General features: G+C 40.1%; 2 protein-coding genes across 8 annotated transcripts in view; one reads left to right on the top strand and one right to left on the bottom strand.

Moving 5' to 3' along the window:
• The window catches only part of CUNH7orf50 (chromosome unknown C7orf50 homolog), a 125,791-nt gene that overhangs the window by 51,936 nt on the left and 55,288 nt on the right, over window positions 1-18,567 (top strand). Inside the window, exons 1-2 of one of the 6 annotated variants that reach the window (XM_061357048.1) lie at window positions 2,437-3,388; window positions 4,210-4,289. The exons of 3 other annotated variants lie outside the window; for them this stretch is intronic. The gene's annotated coding sequence lies outside the window, so the exon portion shown is untranslated. Of the gene's footprint in view, window positions 1-2,436; window positions 3,389-4,209; window positions 4,290-4,341; window positions 4,366-5,418; window positions 5,562-18,567 lie in introns of those variants that run through there. 2 more of the 6 variants (XM_061357046.1, XM_061357044.1) reach the window with 2 other exon arrangements.
• Window positions 1-18,567, bottom strand: part of GPR146 (G protein-coupled receptor 146) — a 47,354-nt gene that overhangs the window by 8,818 nt on the left and 19,969 nt on the right. Inside the window, exon 2 of one of the 2 annotated variants that reach the window (XM_061357037.1) lies at window positions 17,281-17,322. The gene's annotated coding sequence lies outside the window, so the exon portion shown is untranslated. Of the gene's footprint in view, window positions 1-5,137; window positions 5,158-17,280; window positions 17,323-18,567 lie in introns of those variants that run through there. The other variant, XM_061357038.1, reaches the window with a different exon arrangement.

Below are 18,567 nucleotides of genomic sequence, written 5' to 3' on the forward strand. Positions count from 1 at the left end.
TATTCCTTTGTAATGGAGCCTCTGCAGGAGTTAGGCTGTTGGTGGCTGTGTCCTCCTTGCAGCTGCTCAGTGCACTTTGTGCAGTGGGGCTCTGCACGGGTTAACTCAATAAACCCCATCATGTTTTGCTAACATCTCACAGTATCCTGGTATCAGATGAGTGTGACTGGTCTCCTGCTCCACCTCTTCCTGACTTAGCTTTATCACTGAATTCCGAATGAGCTTCTATATGGAAAACCTGACAAACCTTTTCTTTTATAACACTTATGTGCTGCGAGAAGGAATTCACCATAGAGCGAACAGTGCGGCTTTTCATACATCACGGATGTATTGGGGGTTAAGATTTCATTACTGCAAAAAGTGAAATGCCTTATTTTTGTGCAGTTCTAAAGATAAGGTATTCCTTCAGGAAGCATGAATTTATGCAGCAGTTACCTGTATTCATTTACAAGCCTTAGCTGCCTTGGTTTCGGAAATGAGATGCCCAGCTATCACTAGGTAATGCTTTCCTTAAAAACTGAGTCATATGAAAACCAAACCCCCTGTAGTTTTCCTGGTATTCATACTGACTTCCAGTAGCTTATGGTGTGTTAAATAACAGGAATAATTAGAATGAATGTAATATTAGAAAATAGGCATCATTAGATGCTTTGAGTTCCGGATTTTATAAAGGTGACTCCTTGGAATACAAGAAGTGGCAGCTTTTCAGCATCAGCAGAGTAGATGATGCCTTTCAGTGGTGGAATACAAACAGCCAGTTAGCACCACTGTAGCTCCTGGTCCATGTTTTCAGAGCACTTGGAGGCTGATTTTCATGCAACTGTCCTACTTTAAAACTAGGCAGCAACAAACCTGAATAAAATTCAGTATCAAGATGATTGGAAGTTGCTACAAAAATGTAACCTGTGGCAGAATTTCCACTGTGCTTATAACTGGGGAGCAACAGAACCCAAAGGACGTAATTAAAACATACAGTGTTGTTTTCTTGGAGAGCACACAGGCCCATCAACTGTAGCAAACACTTTCATTCAGTTTAAAACTGAAGGTAAGTGGAGGTTTCTTGCCATATGAAATACTTCAGCTCAGTGGATCTATCAAAGATTACATGCACCTTCAGAAAGGATTCTTGCTGTCATGGTGGTGATGTTCAGAGTAGCTGGGACTTAGTGGATTTACACTGGTTTTAATGAAGGTATTTAGTTTGTTTTTCATGACTTAAGGAATTCAATACACAAGGTTGGTGATTTCATTAAAGGATCTTTCTTATATGGTAATCAATGGTGTTTAAGGTTTCCCCCTTTGCCAGTAGCTACAGACACTTAAACTGTAGAACAGCAAGTCAGTTAAGGCTGGCTCTGGGGAAAAAGTGTTTATGAAACTGATCATGTTCCTTTCTTTTATGTAAAGTTCATCAGATCATAGAGATTAAATCAGAATTTTCTGCTAAAGCTTTTTTAATGTTTGAGAAAATATAAAATTGCAGGATAGTTTTATGGTAAGTTTTTTTTGTTTAGCTGATTTCTCTGTTTAGGTCTCTTACGAGATAGCAAGTGGCTAGATCCCTGCATTTCTAGCATTTTGGAGTTGCTGAGGTTCCAGGTAAGGAAACTCTATGAACTGAAGATTCTGCTTCTGGTCCCTGCAAACCAGCATCACTCTAGTAAAGAAGACAGATTCTTGCCAAGCAAAATTAATGCAAATTATCCCTGTTCTAGGTAGTGCAGACTGAATTTATCCAGGGACTGAATGTCAAAGGCGCACCGACGCTGTGAATTACTCAGTAGATGAGTTGGCAGGGTGGAAACAGCAGCTCTTATCTTAACCCGCTGTTTGTTAGCTTCAGCCGCGCTTAGGGCTTCTGACAGGGAACACTGCTGAAATTTGGCAGCACGAAAACATTCCCTACAGATACCTTGCTGCCAGTTGCAAAGACTGACAGGAGGCACAGATGGTAGTTTTCCTGGAAACTATAATATAATGCCATTTCCTATTAGAAACACCAGTGAAAGCTGACCCTGTGACTTATCAACAAGACATCACGTTGCCCATGTAGGAAACTCTTGCGAAACAAACTCGGACTGCAGGGACCAGGTTTCCAGTAAATGCAAAAATATTGACATAGTTCTGTCTCAGATAACAGTTATGAGTATGAAACTGCTTGGAGTGTAGAGTTCGAAGGGAAAATCGGCCCTGAGCAGAGTTGCTGAAATGACTTCAAAATGTGTCACATCTATTGGAGATAAACAGCAATCTTTCTGATAGTTGTCAGCAAGTCTAAAACCTCTCGTTCTTGCCACTCCTGTGGCTTTTAATTTCTATTGCTTGGTGAAGGGCATATTTTCTAGCTGCCTCTTGGATGAACTCACGTATTTGCTGATTGTGTCTTACTCCATTTATAATGTCTGAGTAAAATATCTTGCATTCTAGGTGAACTAGTATAATACTATTCCTGATATAGGGGTGGGTATCATTAGACTGCAAGATTTGGAGTAGGGATTTTAGTTTACCAGGGGCTTGAAATTAGTTAAGAAGCGTCTTACTGACATGAATGGGTTCTGATTTTTCCATCTGCTGCATGTCATGTCATGCAATCCCTGCTCCCCCTTATCAGTGACAGGGTTTTTTACCCCTTATTCATCAATATTTTCTGCCAATACTCTTGATTTCTCACAAGGCTCCCCATTGCCTCTGTATGTATGGAATGACCCTTCCATGAAACCTGGAAAAGTCAGTGATAACCTTTAGCACTTTCTGTTCTAGGATGCTGGCAAAGGCTTTGACTGGTTTAATTAAGTATCCGATGATTTCACTTTAGTCCTTGGCCATACTTCCACAGGTGTATGAGTGGGGATGCTTCCCTAAATATTCTTAATGGGTGTTCTTCCAGCCCAATATGAGGCTGGACAAATGCTTTTCACGGGGAAAAAAAACTCCAGAAGTAATTTTGGCGGAAGAAATGCTCAAAGGGACCTCTGTAAGCCAGGGCTCTCTAAACCTAAACCAGGACTCTTAAACCTGAAGTCTGTCATTACAAAAAACATCTGTGAAGTTACACCTTGAGTATACTGCTTCTGTAGCAGATTTTGTTACTTCAGGAGCTGTGCAGAGCCTTGATACGTAAAATTGCATTGGGTTTGCATGGCAGGGTTTTGGTAGCAGGGGCTACAGGGGTGGCTTCTGTGAGAAGCTGCCAGAAGCTTCCCCCATGTCCAGCAGAGGCAATGCCAGCCAGCTCTGAGACACACTGAGAGGGCCAAACCCATCAGCTGCAGTTGGTAGCACCTCTGGGGTAATGCATTTAAGAAGGGGAAAAAGTTGCTGCACAATGGGAACTGCGGCTGGAGAGAGGAGTTGAAAGCATGTGAGAGGAACATCATGTTGGAGAAGTGTGTGGAGAGCTGTCTCTAATGGGAGGGAAAGAGTGTGAGCAGTCCTTGCCTGAAGAGGAAGGAGCAGCAGAAAAAACATGTGATGAACTGACCACAACCCCCATTCCTGCCCCTCTGACCACTTGGGGGGGAGAAGGTGGAGAAATTAGGAGTGAAGTTGAGCTTGGGAAGAAGGGAAGAGTGAGGGGAAGGTATTCTGACATTTAGTTTTATTCCTTATCCTACTCTGATTTGATTAGCACTAAATTAAGCTAGTTTCCCCAAGTTTAATCTGGTTTGCCCATGACTGTAACTGGTGAGTGATCTCTCCCTGTGCTTCTTTTGGCCCATGACTCTTCTATTGTATTTTCTCTCCCCTGTCCAGTTGAGGAGGGCAATGATAGAGCAGCTTGGTGAGCACCTGGTATCCAGCCTGGGTCAATTCACCAGCAAATTAAATTTATAATCTGCTTCCTCCTGTGCTAATGGGTGTAGGTTTGAGGAGTAATTAGTTTGTCACAGAGCCAGTTTCTTAGTAATGATTGATAAATGGTTGTTTTTATGTAGCCCACACAGACACAGGGTGCGTATGAACAGTAAACCGCGGTTTGCAGGGAGCTCACTGGAGCCTACTCACTTGTCTTCGCTTAAATAAGCCCTACATGTTTTAGCTGTTGTGGAAAATATGCAGAATATTCTGATAACCTCTTATCTGATGTTCAGACCCTGAATGCAGAGGTTGACATGGATCATTCTGATGTGCAGATCACAGCCATAGACAGTCACATAAATCACTTTGTGCAGACATTCGATTAACTTTCTTTCATCATTTCAGAATCAGTCCAAGTTCTGTTGGAATCCATGGGACACTGATGGGGCCAATCAGATACATGAAGGACGTGATTCTGGCATGAGAAAAAAGTTGCTGCCTTTTTGTGCTGCTTTAGCTTTTCTGTAAGAAGGACATAAAGTTCAGCTGACAAAGCCCTCAAGGAAAGTAGGTCTTCTGCTAAGTACAGTAGAAAACAGATTTGCAAATATCATGGTGATTAGCATAGTTAAAAATGCTTATGGAGGCTAAAAAGGACAGCAGTCATTCTGCTTATTCAAAGCTTCTCCTGAAAGCAGTTAGGAAATTTTTTGCTGCTTCGAAGTTTGCCTTTGGCTTACCTTCTTTTAGAATATAAATGAAAATGAAGCTTAATTGTGATTAATTAGTTAATTACTTACTGCTGTGTCTCTGCAGTAATATTTCACAGTATGGTTTGCTGTGTGTTTTATTACGCTATGAATAGAAGATTCATAAGTATCTCACTTTGAGAACTTTTTTGCTTTACTAAAGACTAATTAGATTAACTTTTGATCAATTCCCTTGCTCTACTTGTGCTATACTGTTTTACTGCTAGATTTAATACTCAGAAAGATTGAAATCTCATATTCAGAGCAATTAATAACAAACTTAAAAGCACATGCTCAGTACATAAAGAAGCAGTAAATGAGAAATCCAGCTAATGTGCAAGAATGTGAAAATTGAAACAAATAAGAAAAAGCCTAATACAGCTTGCTTTCAGACAGCTAGATAAGAGTAGGAGCATGACAAACTTAATGACATCGTTCCTAAAGAACCGTTATCTAAAACCTGAACACTGGTTTCTAACAATGGCGCTATTCATTTTCACTGATCCAGGGTTTATATGCATTAATGAAGATTGGTTTTAGGCTCTTAAAAACAGAAAACAATCCAAAAGGTGAATTTCTTAAAATCTCACCTGGGAGGCAGTGCCTTTGTGTTCCTTGGTGGCTGGCAGAAACATTTTGCCCATCAAGTGAGACCCTTTTCAAAGGGAGCTCAGGAGAAACTCCAGTATCTCATGTCTCTTGTAGGAGTAAACAGCGAGAGAGCTTAGGAAAAGACCGCTGACGCCGCTGCACTGCCCGGGGTAGTGGCACCGGGCTCTGTGTATACATGTGACTTCCCCTGCACATACATACACATAATCCTTTAAGCTTCAGCTGCATGCTCGCATTGGCGCAAAGGGCTGTTGCAAAAGCAGGGGGCCTGATCCTGCCATAGGGACTGTTCTGCGTACTGTGTTCATAATGGTGAAAGAGGCTTTTAGGGGTGGTTTTTTTGGAAAGCATGAACTGAAAGGACATTACTGTGGTCTGAGAACAGTTCAGTCTTCGGTGTAGGTACGTAACGGGAGACAAATAGCAGCTGCATTGAACTGGGGGAGCTGCTTGGTGCAAGAAGATTTTACCATAGGAGTAGGTATTCTGCAAAGCTGTGCATGTTAATAGTAATAAATCCAGAGGAAGATAAGCCAAACTGGCAAAATAATATGTTAGTAACATTCTATTTTCTTTAGAGGGACTCCTCACAGCTGTGTTTGTCGGGAGTCATAACCCTTCCCAGCTTTGAAAAACAATGCTATTTAGCAAAAGCCTGTAACATCCACTTGGCCTGTGGAGAGTTTAGACAGTTACCAACATTAGGCCTGAGTAAGAGCCAGTGTATGCTTTAGAAAATACTTTACTGTAAACCTCAGAATTATTTTAAGCATTCAAAAAGAACATTTTAATTAAAAGAAAGAAAACCCAAACATGTAAGGAAAATGCTGCTTTATCATCTGGCCTTAATGAGATGGTAGGGAAATGTAAATTCTTTCTATTTGAATAAAAAACGTGTAGTATCATGATTCTACCTACTTAGCTTGAATACAAATAGTCCTTAAATAATTTGCCTTTTAAAACTGTACTGAAGAATTAATTTATATGTTTTCTTTCCTCCCAAAAGCACTAAAGTGTAATATCTCCTTTTACTTATCAACCAGAAAGGAGTTGATCCCTAAATCAACAAAGAATTTGTCATTCATGTTAGGCATGTATGTAGCATTGTATTTACTGTATGCGATATACATGTATTTTCTTACTTTATACTTTAGTTGCTTAATTTTAGTCCTACAGTATCTTGTTAGCTAAACCATCAGAATAGGGCTCTAAGAGAGACTCTAAGGTTAACACCTGACAACTTTGCTTGTCAGTATTTGCCTACATCAGTTGTGTTTTTTTTGTTCCTTTTGGCTAAGCTTTTATTGTTTAAATCACAGTAAAAGACCCCCAAGTCTCTATTTACAATCCGTATAAGATAGCGTCTCTGTTTGTAGGTCCCACGTTAATATTTTCCATTGAATGCTCTATTGTTGGAGATTGGTCAAATTGTTAAATAAACAGGCCCTTCTGTAATCTCAGAAGTAATATTTCTATGAGGAGACAATGTGGGGCAGGCCAGGATTATGCTTTTTCCTTTTTTAATGGTTTGTAATATTTCATGCTTATCACTCATTTGGTTAAGCCGTTATATGTGGTTTGTGTTTTGAAATGCAGAGCAAAACCCTCAAACGCTGTTGATTTACATTTGATAAAATACCAGTGACAGTTGGGTGTAGAGTTTAAGGTGAAGTGTGCTTTCCTTTTGAAATTCAGGCCTCATAAACTTTAGCGTTTAGGCTTTTTGCAGGAGAAAAATGCAGAGACTGGGAGACGGAATTGTACTCCTTTGGTCTCCAGGGAGAGTGGAAGGTAATAACGTGGCTCCTTCAAGTCTGCTGCTCTCTTGGTTTTATAGAGGCAACTGCTCATTCCTATAGGCCCCGCCAGTCTATCATGCATTCAGTTTGCAGTGCCCACAGCCTGGGAGTTTTTATGTTATCCTGGTTGGGTTTCTCTCACATGCTTTCCCTGAGGCTTGTTTGTAAAGATACATAATCCCCTACACAGTTATGCTTGTCCCTGATCGTCTCGGGTAACTTGGGGTGGTTGTGGAGCAGAGGAGACTGTCATGCTTTGACCAGAAGGTCCAAATCTGAGCAATATCTGCACTTGTAGAACTTGCCCAGGTATTTCTTGTGGCAGGAGACCCACAGGAGTTTTTGCTGACACTCAAGTCCTGGACACACAGCTGCAAGGGGACGGGGTGAAATGGTGAACAAGGATGTTTGAGGTTTACTTTAGTGACTTAATTTTTAACTCTGCCTTATTGCAAAGTAAGCAAGTGCCGGCCTCAGTGAAGGTGGAGCCTTTTCTGTGACCTGCCAGGGAAAATTAGCCCATGCTTAAACCACCTTTAAACACAAGCCAGATAATGTTTGTGTGCAGCTGGTACAAGTGCATCTGGACAGGAGTCCAGTATGAGTGTGAAACACACACATAACCTCATGCATTGCCACTAAGCAGCAGGGATCACAGAGCCTTCAGATGCAGTACACTGTTGCTATTGGCTTGATAACACTGAATTAAATATGCCAGTTGCCTGTCCATCCTCCTCCAAATACCGTTCTCATTGCTGATGGTTCTATGAATTCAACGCACAGTCCTAAAGTTCATAATTACAAGTAACTCTGTTAATATGAAAGCTGTATTTGAGCAGCGCAGGTTTGCGTTTAAAGAATAATTTGTAGCGGTTCAAGTGATGAAGTTACCATGGATTTGAGGTGGTGATGTTTCTGACGCGCTGCCATGTTTGATTGATAGACAATTCAAACTACCAGAATTGATAGACAATTGATAGACAATTCTGGTAGGATTTTTTACTTACATAAGGTAGATAAGAGAAAACCTAAGAAGTTCTGTTCAATTTTCTTTGGCAATATAGTGACTTTCAGAAGTTCATCTTTTAGCTGTGCTCTCTGCGGTAACTTAGGTAGAGTTAGTGATTCAGATGGATTAAGGAAATCACAAGGTTAAAGTGAAAGTAGTTATTTGGGACTGTGGTTGCCAGAGTATTATTTTTATGAGCTAAAGTGGTTTTGTTGAAGCATCACTATGGCAGTAGTGAATTAGTGGGTGTACTTTTGGGCCCTTCATGCCCATGTGTAAATTGTTTATAAAGAATAGTTATTAGTGTAAAAGAGTTGTTCATCTGAAAGGATTATCCCAAATATTCCTCAGTATGCTTTTATCTGAAGCTGAATTAATGGTACCTGCAAAGAAACATGAAGAGTTGGTGGGACATGATAAAGGGACTGTGGTGTGGTCAAGCATCTCCTCATTGCATGGGATGTGGTCAGCCCTCACTGAGAGTTCTTTTTTTTCGGTACTGTAGATGTACACTAGTGTAGATGTAAGATGAATGGGGTCACTTGGAGTACTGTGTGCAGTTCTGGTGTCCTCAGCATAAAAAGGACATGGAACTGTTGGAACAAGTTCAGAGGAGGCCATGAGGATGGTCAGGGGACTGGAGCACCTCCCATATGAAGATAGGCTGAGAAAGTTGGGGCTGTTCAGCCTGGAGAATAGAAGGCCTCATAGCAGCCTTCCAGTATCTGAACGGGGGGCTGTAAGGGTGCTGGGGAGGGACTCTTCATTAGGGACTGTAGTGACAGGACAAGGGGTAATGGGTTAAAACTTAAACAGGGGAAGTTTAGATTGGATATAAGGAGGAAATTCTTTCCTGTGAGGGTGGTGAGGCACTGGAATAGGTTGTCCAGGGAGGTTGTGAATGCTCCATCCCTGGCAGTCTTCAGGGCCAGGTTGGACAGAGCCTTGGGTGATATGGTTTAGGCAGGGGTGTTGGAACTTGATGATCTTAAGGTCCTTTCTAACCCTAGCTATTCTATGATTCTATGACTGTTTATCTGTGGTTTATCTTAGTGTGAGTATTCAGCAAGCTCATATTTGGTCATAACGTGTCTGAAAATGTTTTGGTAATTACTTAAAGTTTAACTTGAATGTGCAAATCAGCTGAAGTAAGCACGACTTACTTGCAAATTTTAGCTTAGTTGCTTTAGAACTGCCTTTTATATGAGCACAACTTTTATACCCTTTCATTTTTTTTAATCTGTTACAATATTTCAGGTTCTAAGAACTTTGATGGAAAACTTTATTAAGGCGACCATAATTGTGCCAGTGCTGCTACCCCATTAATCATGCATTCGTTCTTCAGAACCAGCGTCTCTGCTTTGAGAAATTCAACCAGCTTTTCCCTAAGGGCTGCTCGTAATCGAGCTCTGGTGAAACTTGCTGCAGTAGCTGGATTCTCTGGGCCCCGATAGGATGGCACAGCCTCCCTTCTGGTGAGGGTGAGGGTACGGGATGTGTGTGTCTGCACCTTCCTGGCTTAGGTTCCAAAATGGACTGTGAAGGTGCAGCCTTTGAAAGGGGTATCATGGGTGTGTGAATGTTATCTTCCTGTGTCAGCTCTATCGTTACAGGAGCCTCCAGCAAAGAGAGGGTCAGTGGCAAAGAGGTTGGAAGAGCAGCGGTAGCACCTGGGCCCATTGCACATTCTTCCTCTGCTGGCTTGACTCAGGGTCCTTATGTGGTTTTAGTGAAAATCCCTCAGAGCTGCTAACCCAGCTAATTCAGAGAAGCTTTCCAAAAGGTTTTAGAGCTTGTGATTCATTTCCGTAGCATTTATTTTGAAAACACCATGATTCTGTTTCAGAAACATGAATTACACTAAAAACATAGCAAAAAACCTGATAGCTGCATACAAATGGGAGTGATAATGGGCAAGGCAGGAATGTTTGCATCTTTTCTAGTCAGTAGGCTTTTAAACTTTGTCTTCTTTATGTTTGGCCTCTAATTTGGATGGTCAAACTGCTTAAATTCACTGTTACATCATTGTTTGTGGGGATGTATTAGAGACATATTCCGGCGCATCTGTGTGCATCTTTTGTCTCTGCATACTTTGGATAATTGTATTAGCTATTGTTTGAAAATGTCATTAGACATTAAATCAGTTTATTTAGCTATTGTGGGCTAATCCAAACATGCATGATATAACACACTGCTCCTGACCTTTTCCTGTTACCAGGCTTTCAGCAGCTCTTTCCTGAGCTCTCTTGGACCTCAAGTGGTGAGCATGGAGGAAGAGCTTTAATCCTCTGGGTGTATCCTGTGAAGGCTACAGGACGGGCTAAAGGCACTACAGCTCACTTTGCAGCACAGGAGAAACAGGAGAGGAGATGTATAAGAAGGGAGTAAGTCCAGGGCTTTACTATCTTCCTTAATAAATGCTTGAGTGCATTCTCCCCACCCTTTAAAAAAGATGTAAAGCATCAAGTTTGCGTGCTCAGTACTAGCAAGCTAGCAGGATTTCATAGCCAGGTGACCATGACAAGGTCCTAGTTTCTAAAATCCGCTTGATTGAACTTTGCTTGTTGAAGAATCCAGGTTTTGGTGAAAATGATTGCACAAAAAGCTTTTAAGATGAGGTTGCATGGCTGAAGAACTATTTCTTTTAAAGCATATGGAGAATGGAGGTGGAGTCAAAACATCATTTCCATTTTACTACTGCTACTTTTGAACTATGTTCATTTAAAATGAAATCTCTACCCCAGCAGATATTTTAATAACACAAATCTGTTATATTTGTTATTAATAGCTAATTTTAAAGGGAAAGAAAAAGAAATGGAGGAGGAATGCAAGAAAAATGTTGACCTCAATGAGTAAAAATTGCACTCTTTGTACTATGAGAAAATGAGATAATTATGGCTATAAAATCCTGTGATCAAAGAATGAAAATAAACAATGCACACGCTATGTGGAAATGGGAGAGAGCCATTCCATTAGGACAGATCCACTGAAATCTTTTCTCCATAGTAATTCTTAATAATGTGGGGATTTTTTTAGTTTGGGGCTAAAACTGTCCTGGAGAGTGTTCCTGGAGTTTGGCAGCAGCTCAAGAGGATGGTTTACAAACATTCAACACCAGGAAAATATTTGGGAACCAGTAATGGGATGTTTGGCTGCTGCTATTATGAGCAGCATTAGATGCACTTTTTGTTGCATTACAGGCATTTGGCAGGTCAGTGGTCCATTTGTCTGTTGACAGATGTCATAGAATCATAGAATAGTTACTAGGGTCCAGTAACCAGCCCACTTTGCAGTCATTCCATATTTAATTTTAGGCTTACTCATATTTTTTGGGGGGGTGGGGAAAAAGTGTTTTAAAACCTCTGTCAACAAAGGGTTAAACCCTCAGTTTAATACAGCACAATAATACTGCAGTGGAGTTAGAGCCATTGTAACATTTGACTCTGTAGATTTTAGAATGAATTTTCCCTTTAAGCCATAGCTAAATAGTTTTCTTAGGTTGTTCAGGTGTTACTCAAACCATATCAGATCAGTCTGTAACATTCAGCATTTAAACCAGATCAGATCAGTCTATAACATTCAGCATTTTCTCCAGAGTGTCTGAAATGCTACTACAAAGAGTACTCTTAGAGTCTGACACCAAGTAGAACTAAAAGGCTGAAGTAACACCACCACTAACTTGCTTTAATTAATTGTATGTTTCTGTAGTTGAGCTTGAAGGGTGGAAAGTGTTGCTGTGTAAAGAGTACCTACAAACCCAGTGAATGAGCAGCTGCTTAGGGTGCCACTTCAAAGAGAAACACCCAGAGGAGCAACAGAAGGGAAGCTGCTTTTGAATTCCCTCAGTTCCTTTTGGCAGCCCAGAGCTTGCAAAGGAAAACAACCTAGAAATGGTGATTTTCTTTTGTGTTAGTTACATAACCAGCTCCCAGCAAATAAAACTGGAGGTGGAGCAGCCATACAAAGATCCACTTTAATAACCTGTGCCTCCCATTGCTGCTAACAGAATCTTACCTGACTTTATTAGTTTTTCCTTCCTGGCTAAGGGAGATTCCTCTCACTGTCTCCAGACAAAAGCCTGGTGAAATTCAGCAGCTGGTTGTAGCTCTCAGTTGCACTGTGCATATTTTGAGACTTAAGGTTTTGCAGTTACTCCAGATTTATTCCTTACAGATGAAGCAGTCAAATATAAATGGTTTCTACCATTTATAACTTTACAGATTTCTCTGTGTGAAGTACTGCTGTATTTGATACTAAAGAATTAGAAACAAGGGTCTGAAAATGGAAACTATTTTATTACAAGTGCTCTGTCTTTCCTTTAGGATCAGTTGAAGCTCCAAGGATTGTGTTTTCATGCTAATCATACTATGCTATTTTTCAGCTTTGCCTTTGCAGTCATGCTGTAGCATCCATTAACCAGCATCCAAGATGCAGGCTGGTACTTTGTTGCAGGAGGTGACAGCTCCAGCTATTCAGCATCCTTTGTTTTGGCAGTTGTGCTCTTTGCCTCCCTGTCCATATTAGCCAACCTCCCACCTACACACCATACATTGACACAGTCAGCTGGATGGTTGGTGTTGCTGTCTCTGTCTCCCTTATTATTTTCTTCCCAAAGCTCTACTAATGGCCTTGTCTTGGCTTTGGGACTTCAGCTGTGATTTACTAGTTTGAAATTCTGGAATTACACGTGTGCTCTTGCATTGTCTTCAAGTGTCAGCTCTAACACCACTGCAGAGATGTTATAGTGTCATCATCTAAAGGACGATTAGATGACCAGTTTGAGGGTAGCTATTACTAATGATACAATAGGTAAAAAGGATCAAGAGAATTTATGCATTTGGCAGTTCTTTCTAACCAGTTTTACACTTACTTTCTGTAAAATTAGACCTGGAAAGAGGGGACTCATAATAAATATGAAATTCTGAAATGTCACGTGTGCCCAGCTTCTGCAAACTTTGTTATCATTACCTCTGTAAGAATTAAAAGTCAGTTCATGTAGTCCAGAGCAGCAAATATTGTCATACAATGCGTAATGGAAATTCATAAAAGCCAGTATTTAACATCTTGAAATGAGAAGTGTCACTTGAATCCGATGTTTTACAGCAAAATATGAAGGTAAATATTAAGGCATTTTCATCAGGTGGCTTTAAATTAATCTTTGGATTTACTATAAAAGAAAATGAAGAACCTTTGAGTAATGGAGCAACAGAGTGCTCTTCATCTTGCTGTAACTCTAAAGTATGACACTGGGAGAAAAAACACTTAGAAATAATTGCATTTCCATGTTGAAAGCTCTCATTATTTGAGTCCAAAATGCTTTAAAATTATCTGGTTTAGGCCTTGATACTGGAAATTAACTTTGGATAGTAAGATGCATATACAGCGGCAGAACAAAACCCCACTGAAGTTAATAGGCTTGACTGGCCTGGAGTTCTGTCTCGTAGGGCTGTTGGCAGTGCTTTTGTTTTAACTGCGAAGTGTTTTAGAATGCTTTTTCCAACTGGATATATGATGTTACGTTTATGACAGATGAGTAGTACCAAACTTCAAACCATCCGACAAAGCAGCCTTCCTTCACTTTGTTCAGGAAGATCTCTTTGATTCTGTTTGTATTTAAAGTGCGTTGCTGGATAATCATGGAACATGTGTCTGTTTAAACCAAATTCAAAGAGTATCGTGAACTGACACCTGCTTAAGTCTTTAATTAAAAGTGGCTTAATCTCTAACAATCTCTACATACATAAGCACAAAGTATCTGTGTTTAATGTGTACTTTGAACTGCCACTAATTTAGAAATCAAAGATTTGTAAATGAAACACAGTATGCTAGACATGATGATGTTTGACTGGAATCCCTTCTTGTTGGCATAGCCTAGTTTTCCTGCTGCTGTCAGCCACTGGAAATACATCCTTATTAAAAATTATGTGGAGAGGGAAAGTATAAAAAGAAGGGTGTCTTAAAAAATGTGTGTGCATCTACTATATATAAACCATATTTAAGAGAGGCAAATATATACAGTGGGACATATAATGGAGAATTGCTCCTCCTTGGAAAGATCAGTGGAGGGAATACTGTTTGTATTTCCAGACTTATGTATGCTATAGTAAGAGATGTATTTTCTGTATTTTTTCCTTAGTACATGTAGTGAGCATGACTTGCACAAGCTGGGGAGCATGTAACCTGTTTGACATGCTCATCTTGCCTATCTTGAATTATGGCAGTGTCTGTGCTATGTATGTGTTGAGTTAAGTTACTAGCAAAGATGTGTGGAAATGCATCTGGAAAGTTGGACATTCCTGAAAAACATTTCAGAGCTGATGTTTAAGAGTGCAGCATTAAAGGCATTTGCTTTTGACCTCCTGCAGAGCTCACCAAAAGTAGTTTTGGGTAAGAGAAGACTACAGAAAGAACTTTGGCTTGATTTAAATATGGATAGTTGTGCTTTTGGGATGGAGACTTAAATTCTGAAAAGTTAGGTGTTTGTTTGGGTTTTGGTTTGGTTTTTTTTTCTTTTTAAGAAACTTTATTTTCCCTTTTACTATGGTTTGTTCATAATGCTGGATTTAAAATAGTTGGGGTATTGTTTGGGTCACTGTTACCAACCGTTCATAAGCGCATTCATATTTGTATACCGTGATACAAATCCAGTGTGACAATTGATGGATCACAGCACTTCACCCTTAGACTGAGTGTCTCTACAAGCTGCATTCAGGGAGAGACAGAGGAGGCAATTAGAGAAGTCTTTTAATTGTGGCACAGGTATTTGACTATGACGTTTACTGATGGCTGTTGTCATTGCATGTCCAAAGCCCAGTAAGGTAAATCTTTATTTCCCTCTTTTCTCCCATCTGAACTTTGCTTCAGAATGCTGCACCCACCAGTGTAAGATTCCTATGATTTCAATTAAGAAATTGGGAGTCTGAGGTTAAACACTATCCACTGCTGGTTTTCTATGATTACTTAAAAAAAATCACTGGACCACAGTGTTAGCAAACCAATATGCATGGAATTATAACAGGGAGGAAGCAAAGCCGACAGTCTGAGTAAATTAGAGATACATTCTGTTTCTGGTGTTTAAAATTTCAACTGTTTTTTACTGGACTGAATCAATCATGAAATAGTTCCAGTTGGAAGGGACCTTAGGAGGTCTTCTCTACAAATTCCTGCCCAAAGCGGGTCAGCTATGAGATCAGACCAGCTCCCAAAACTCTCTGAGAATGGAGACTGTGCAACCTCTGGACAACCTGTGTCAAGGCTTGATTGTCGTAATGGTGAAAAAAAGGGGTATTTCTTTATATATTGGAATCCATCTGTTTTTCAACTTAAGCCATTGTGTTTTTTCATCCCACCATGCATTGTTGTAAAGAGCTTGTTAACTAAGCCTCTTTTAGGTGCAACATGGCGGTTGTTAGGTCCACCCAAAACCTTCTCTTCTCCAGCTTGAACAACCCCAGTTTCCTCAGCTTCTCATCATAGGGCAACTGTTCCTGTCCTCAGCTGTCTTGGTGTCCTTCCATTCAACTTGCTCTAATTTCCTGGAAGCTTTCTTGAATCGAAGGGCCCAGAACTATTACCACGTTGGTCTTCATGCAATGAAAGGACCTTTTTGTAATTGTGATGTGGAGGCTTACTGAGGTCGTTGTATGTTTTGTATCTGGCCAATGGGATCAAAGTTATTTAGTTGAGTGTGTACCTTAGGGGAGCCTTTTCTAGGCCAACTCTAGGTTTTGGGATAATGGACTTCTTATTTTTTAAGAATAGCCCCTGAAGGGATGGCTGCCTATGGAGCTTCCTACATGTAATGGGTTTATGATTGGCCTTCACTGAAGGATTTAAACTAGAACCTTATAGCTGATATCTTACTCCTTTCTGGTTTTATACATAGATTTTAAGATTAGTGTGGTGGAGTATACTGAAAGTAATAAAAAACAGACCCAGAAAAATTGTTGCATGTTTAAAAAAAAATATCATAAAATGAAAGAGGAAGTGCATCATTTATTATAACACCATGTAGACTAATGAAAAACATACTGCAGGCTGGAAATTTGTTAAGAGCTGAACTCAAAAAGTTTCCATTCCCAAAAATGCCTTGGGGCCTCTGGCTGTAAGCCTGGGGCTGAAGAGGCCCTATGGTAAACTGACATAAAAAATAACTACTTCATAAACATCCAGCTCCTGTTTCATAATAGTTGGAAATGAGTTTTTAAAAAGTGTTACCTCTTGATATTGACTGTACTTTATCAAAGTAAAAGGGAGGCAGTGCATTTATGACTGGAATGTTAAATTGGGAATTAAACACTGGGGAGATGAGCACTGGGCACAAAACCATTATGTTTGCTGTACATAGGAGAGCATGAAAAAGATGGAGTGGCTTACTGAGAGGAACAGAAGAGCTCTTGGTCTGGCAAAGCTGATACTAACATGAAGTTATTCCTGGCTTCTAGTCCTTTGCTCATTGACTAGACTGGGGTGAACAAGTCATCTACTCCCCACCACTGTGAGCAGGTGTCAGCCTTTGCCCTGGAGCACATTCTTCAGACTGCATCCAAATACACCTGCAGAGTTTGAGTATTGATGGTGTTTGCACCATCAGTACTCAGATGGGTGGTATCGGCTGTTTGGAGAAGACCAAGTTTTGTGTGTCTTTCTTTTTAATCTGTTTAGCTTTCTTAAAGGTCTGTCTTCCTTGTGGAGTTACCCCAAACTGGTTGACTGCGTGTTGGCTTTGCCTTTCTCCTTCTCCCTGATGGGCCCTTGTCAGTGTATGACAATCATTAATGTGGGCTGTGGATTTTCAGGTAGTTTTAGCTGTCATGATGGCCCAGTGATAGAGGACATGGGGAGAGCGTTACAGCCTCAACTCCTTCTTCACATGGATTGGCAAGCAGTTTGGAGAAATAATGCCTGTTAGAACCTTCTGAGGGCTGATGTTCCTCCAGTCTGTTTCTGCAGTTCTTCTCGATGATGGAGGTTCTTCTGCCTGGCAAGAAGCCCTGGAGTGCCTCAAAATCATGGATCATGGACTTCCATGAAGTCCAGATTTCACAAACATATAAAGATGTAGTAAATTGGATGTACCTTTGTATGAGGCTACTTAGGCCACTGGTTTGTGATCTCTGAGGAGGACAGTCTGGAAGTACATAATGCTTGTCTTGGCTAACTGTTCAGTGAGGACTTAGTAATCCAGTACATTTTCACAGAAGTAAATAGCAGGTCTAGAAGTCCCAATTTAGGTAAGTATTTTCACTGTTTAAATTGGTTAAATAAAAGATATACAATGATGGTCACAGTGTATGTCTATAGCTGTACTTACATGAGGTGCAGCCCAGGAGAGCGTCAGCCTGAGATTCAGCCACTGGGAGGAAAGAAGAAAAGAAAAAGAAAAGGTGAAACAGTTGTTGGTAAGGGGTTGAAAGAAATTAAAGAAAATTTCATCAATTCTGTTAAATACAGATCATTTTCATTTTTTCTTATGTCTTATTATACCATGTTCTGTGTAGCGTTTACAATACACAGTGTTTTCATCCAGTGATTAGAAAACCTGCAACATGATTGTGCATGTTTGCTGTTGAATTGCTGCATGTACTGACTTGACTGCAGCTGAGAAGTTGATAGAATTAATGTATCCCAGTGGTGATGTTTTTATTTACATTTGTGAGGTGAGTCGAGGATCTTGAATAAAGCTGTAGATTAGTCTAAAAATAGAAATGTAAATTCCTCCTCCTCATTGAGAATGTCAGTCTTGGTGGGTTAAAACCGACACCTAACAGTCCTGTTATGAAATACTTGTCATGTAGTAGGATACTATGATAAACGTCAGCTTGGTTTGTTGTAGAAAGCAGTGGGTTTGGCATACTGTGTTACACTTATTCACTTGGGTTGCTGAGTATGGATTTGCTCCTTTGCATGTGCTGGGGGGAAAAATGATGGAGAACAAGCATGTTTTATTAACTTATAAAAAGTGTAATATATCTGACCACTCAGAATTTCTAATGAGTATTTCAATATGCAGATGTAGCTTATCAAAAGGAGAAGAAAAATTCAGTAAAGCACTAATTTCCCTATCTTACAATAAATATATATATATACACACACACAGGTATATAGACATTATAGAGGTTTAAGTGTTTAGATAAATAATTGAACAGTAATACTTGGACAGCAGGAGAACTTTTAAGAATAGATAAATTTTCCCCTAAAAAAAAAGATTAGCTAGTTCAAGGGTGCTGCATTATGGCTGAATTTTGAGGTAAGCAGAATACTTTATTTTGGGAAAAAATGGTTTAAGATATCCTGTGCCACTTCATTCTTCTTATAGTAAAGTTTTACTGAGAAGTGCAGTCATGGTCTGTAAATATCTGATCTCTTTTTGATGCACATTTTCCCCTCTCCTTTTCTCTACTCCTAGCAGTGGTTCTGGTTTTTACTACCTCGTGTTACAGTCAGAGCTCCCCTGCTCTGCCTGGCCTCTCTTTGCCCTCGGTTTCACATATTGCGGCTGGCGTGTAAGGACCCAAGAAAAATAAACAGTGCAGCCAGTATTTTGCTTGCAATTTTAGTTTCATAGTTTGATGAAGAATAGTAAACAGAAGCACAAACT

Source organism: Neopsephotus bourkii, unplaced genomic scaffold, assembly GCF_033783945.1.
Source record: "Neopsephotus bourkii isolate Nb327-2 ecotype Australia unplaced genomic scaffold, CSIRO-AGI_Nbou_v1 NB_882, whole genome shotgun sequence".
NCBI classification, from domain to species: domain Eukaryota; kingdom Metazoa; phylum Chordata; class Aves; order Psittaciformes; family Psittacidae; genus Neopsephotus; species Neopsephotus bourkii.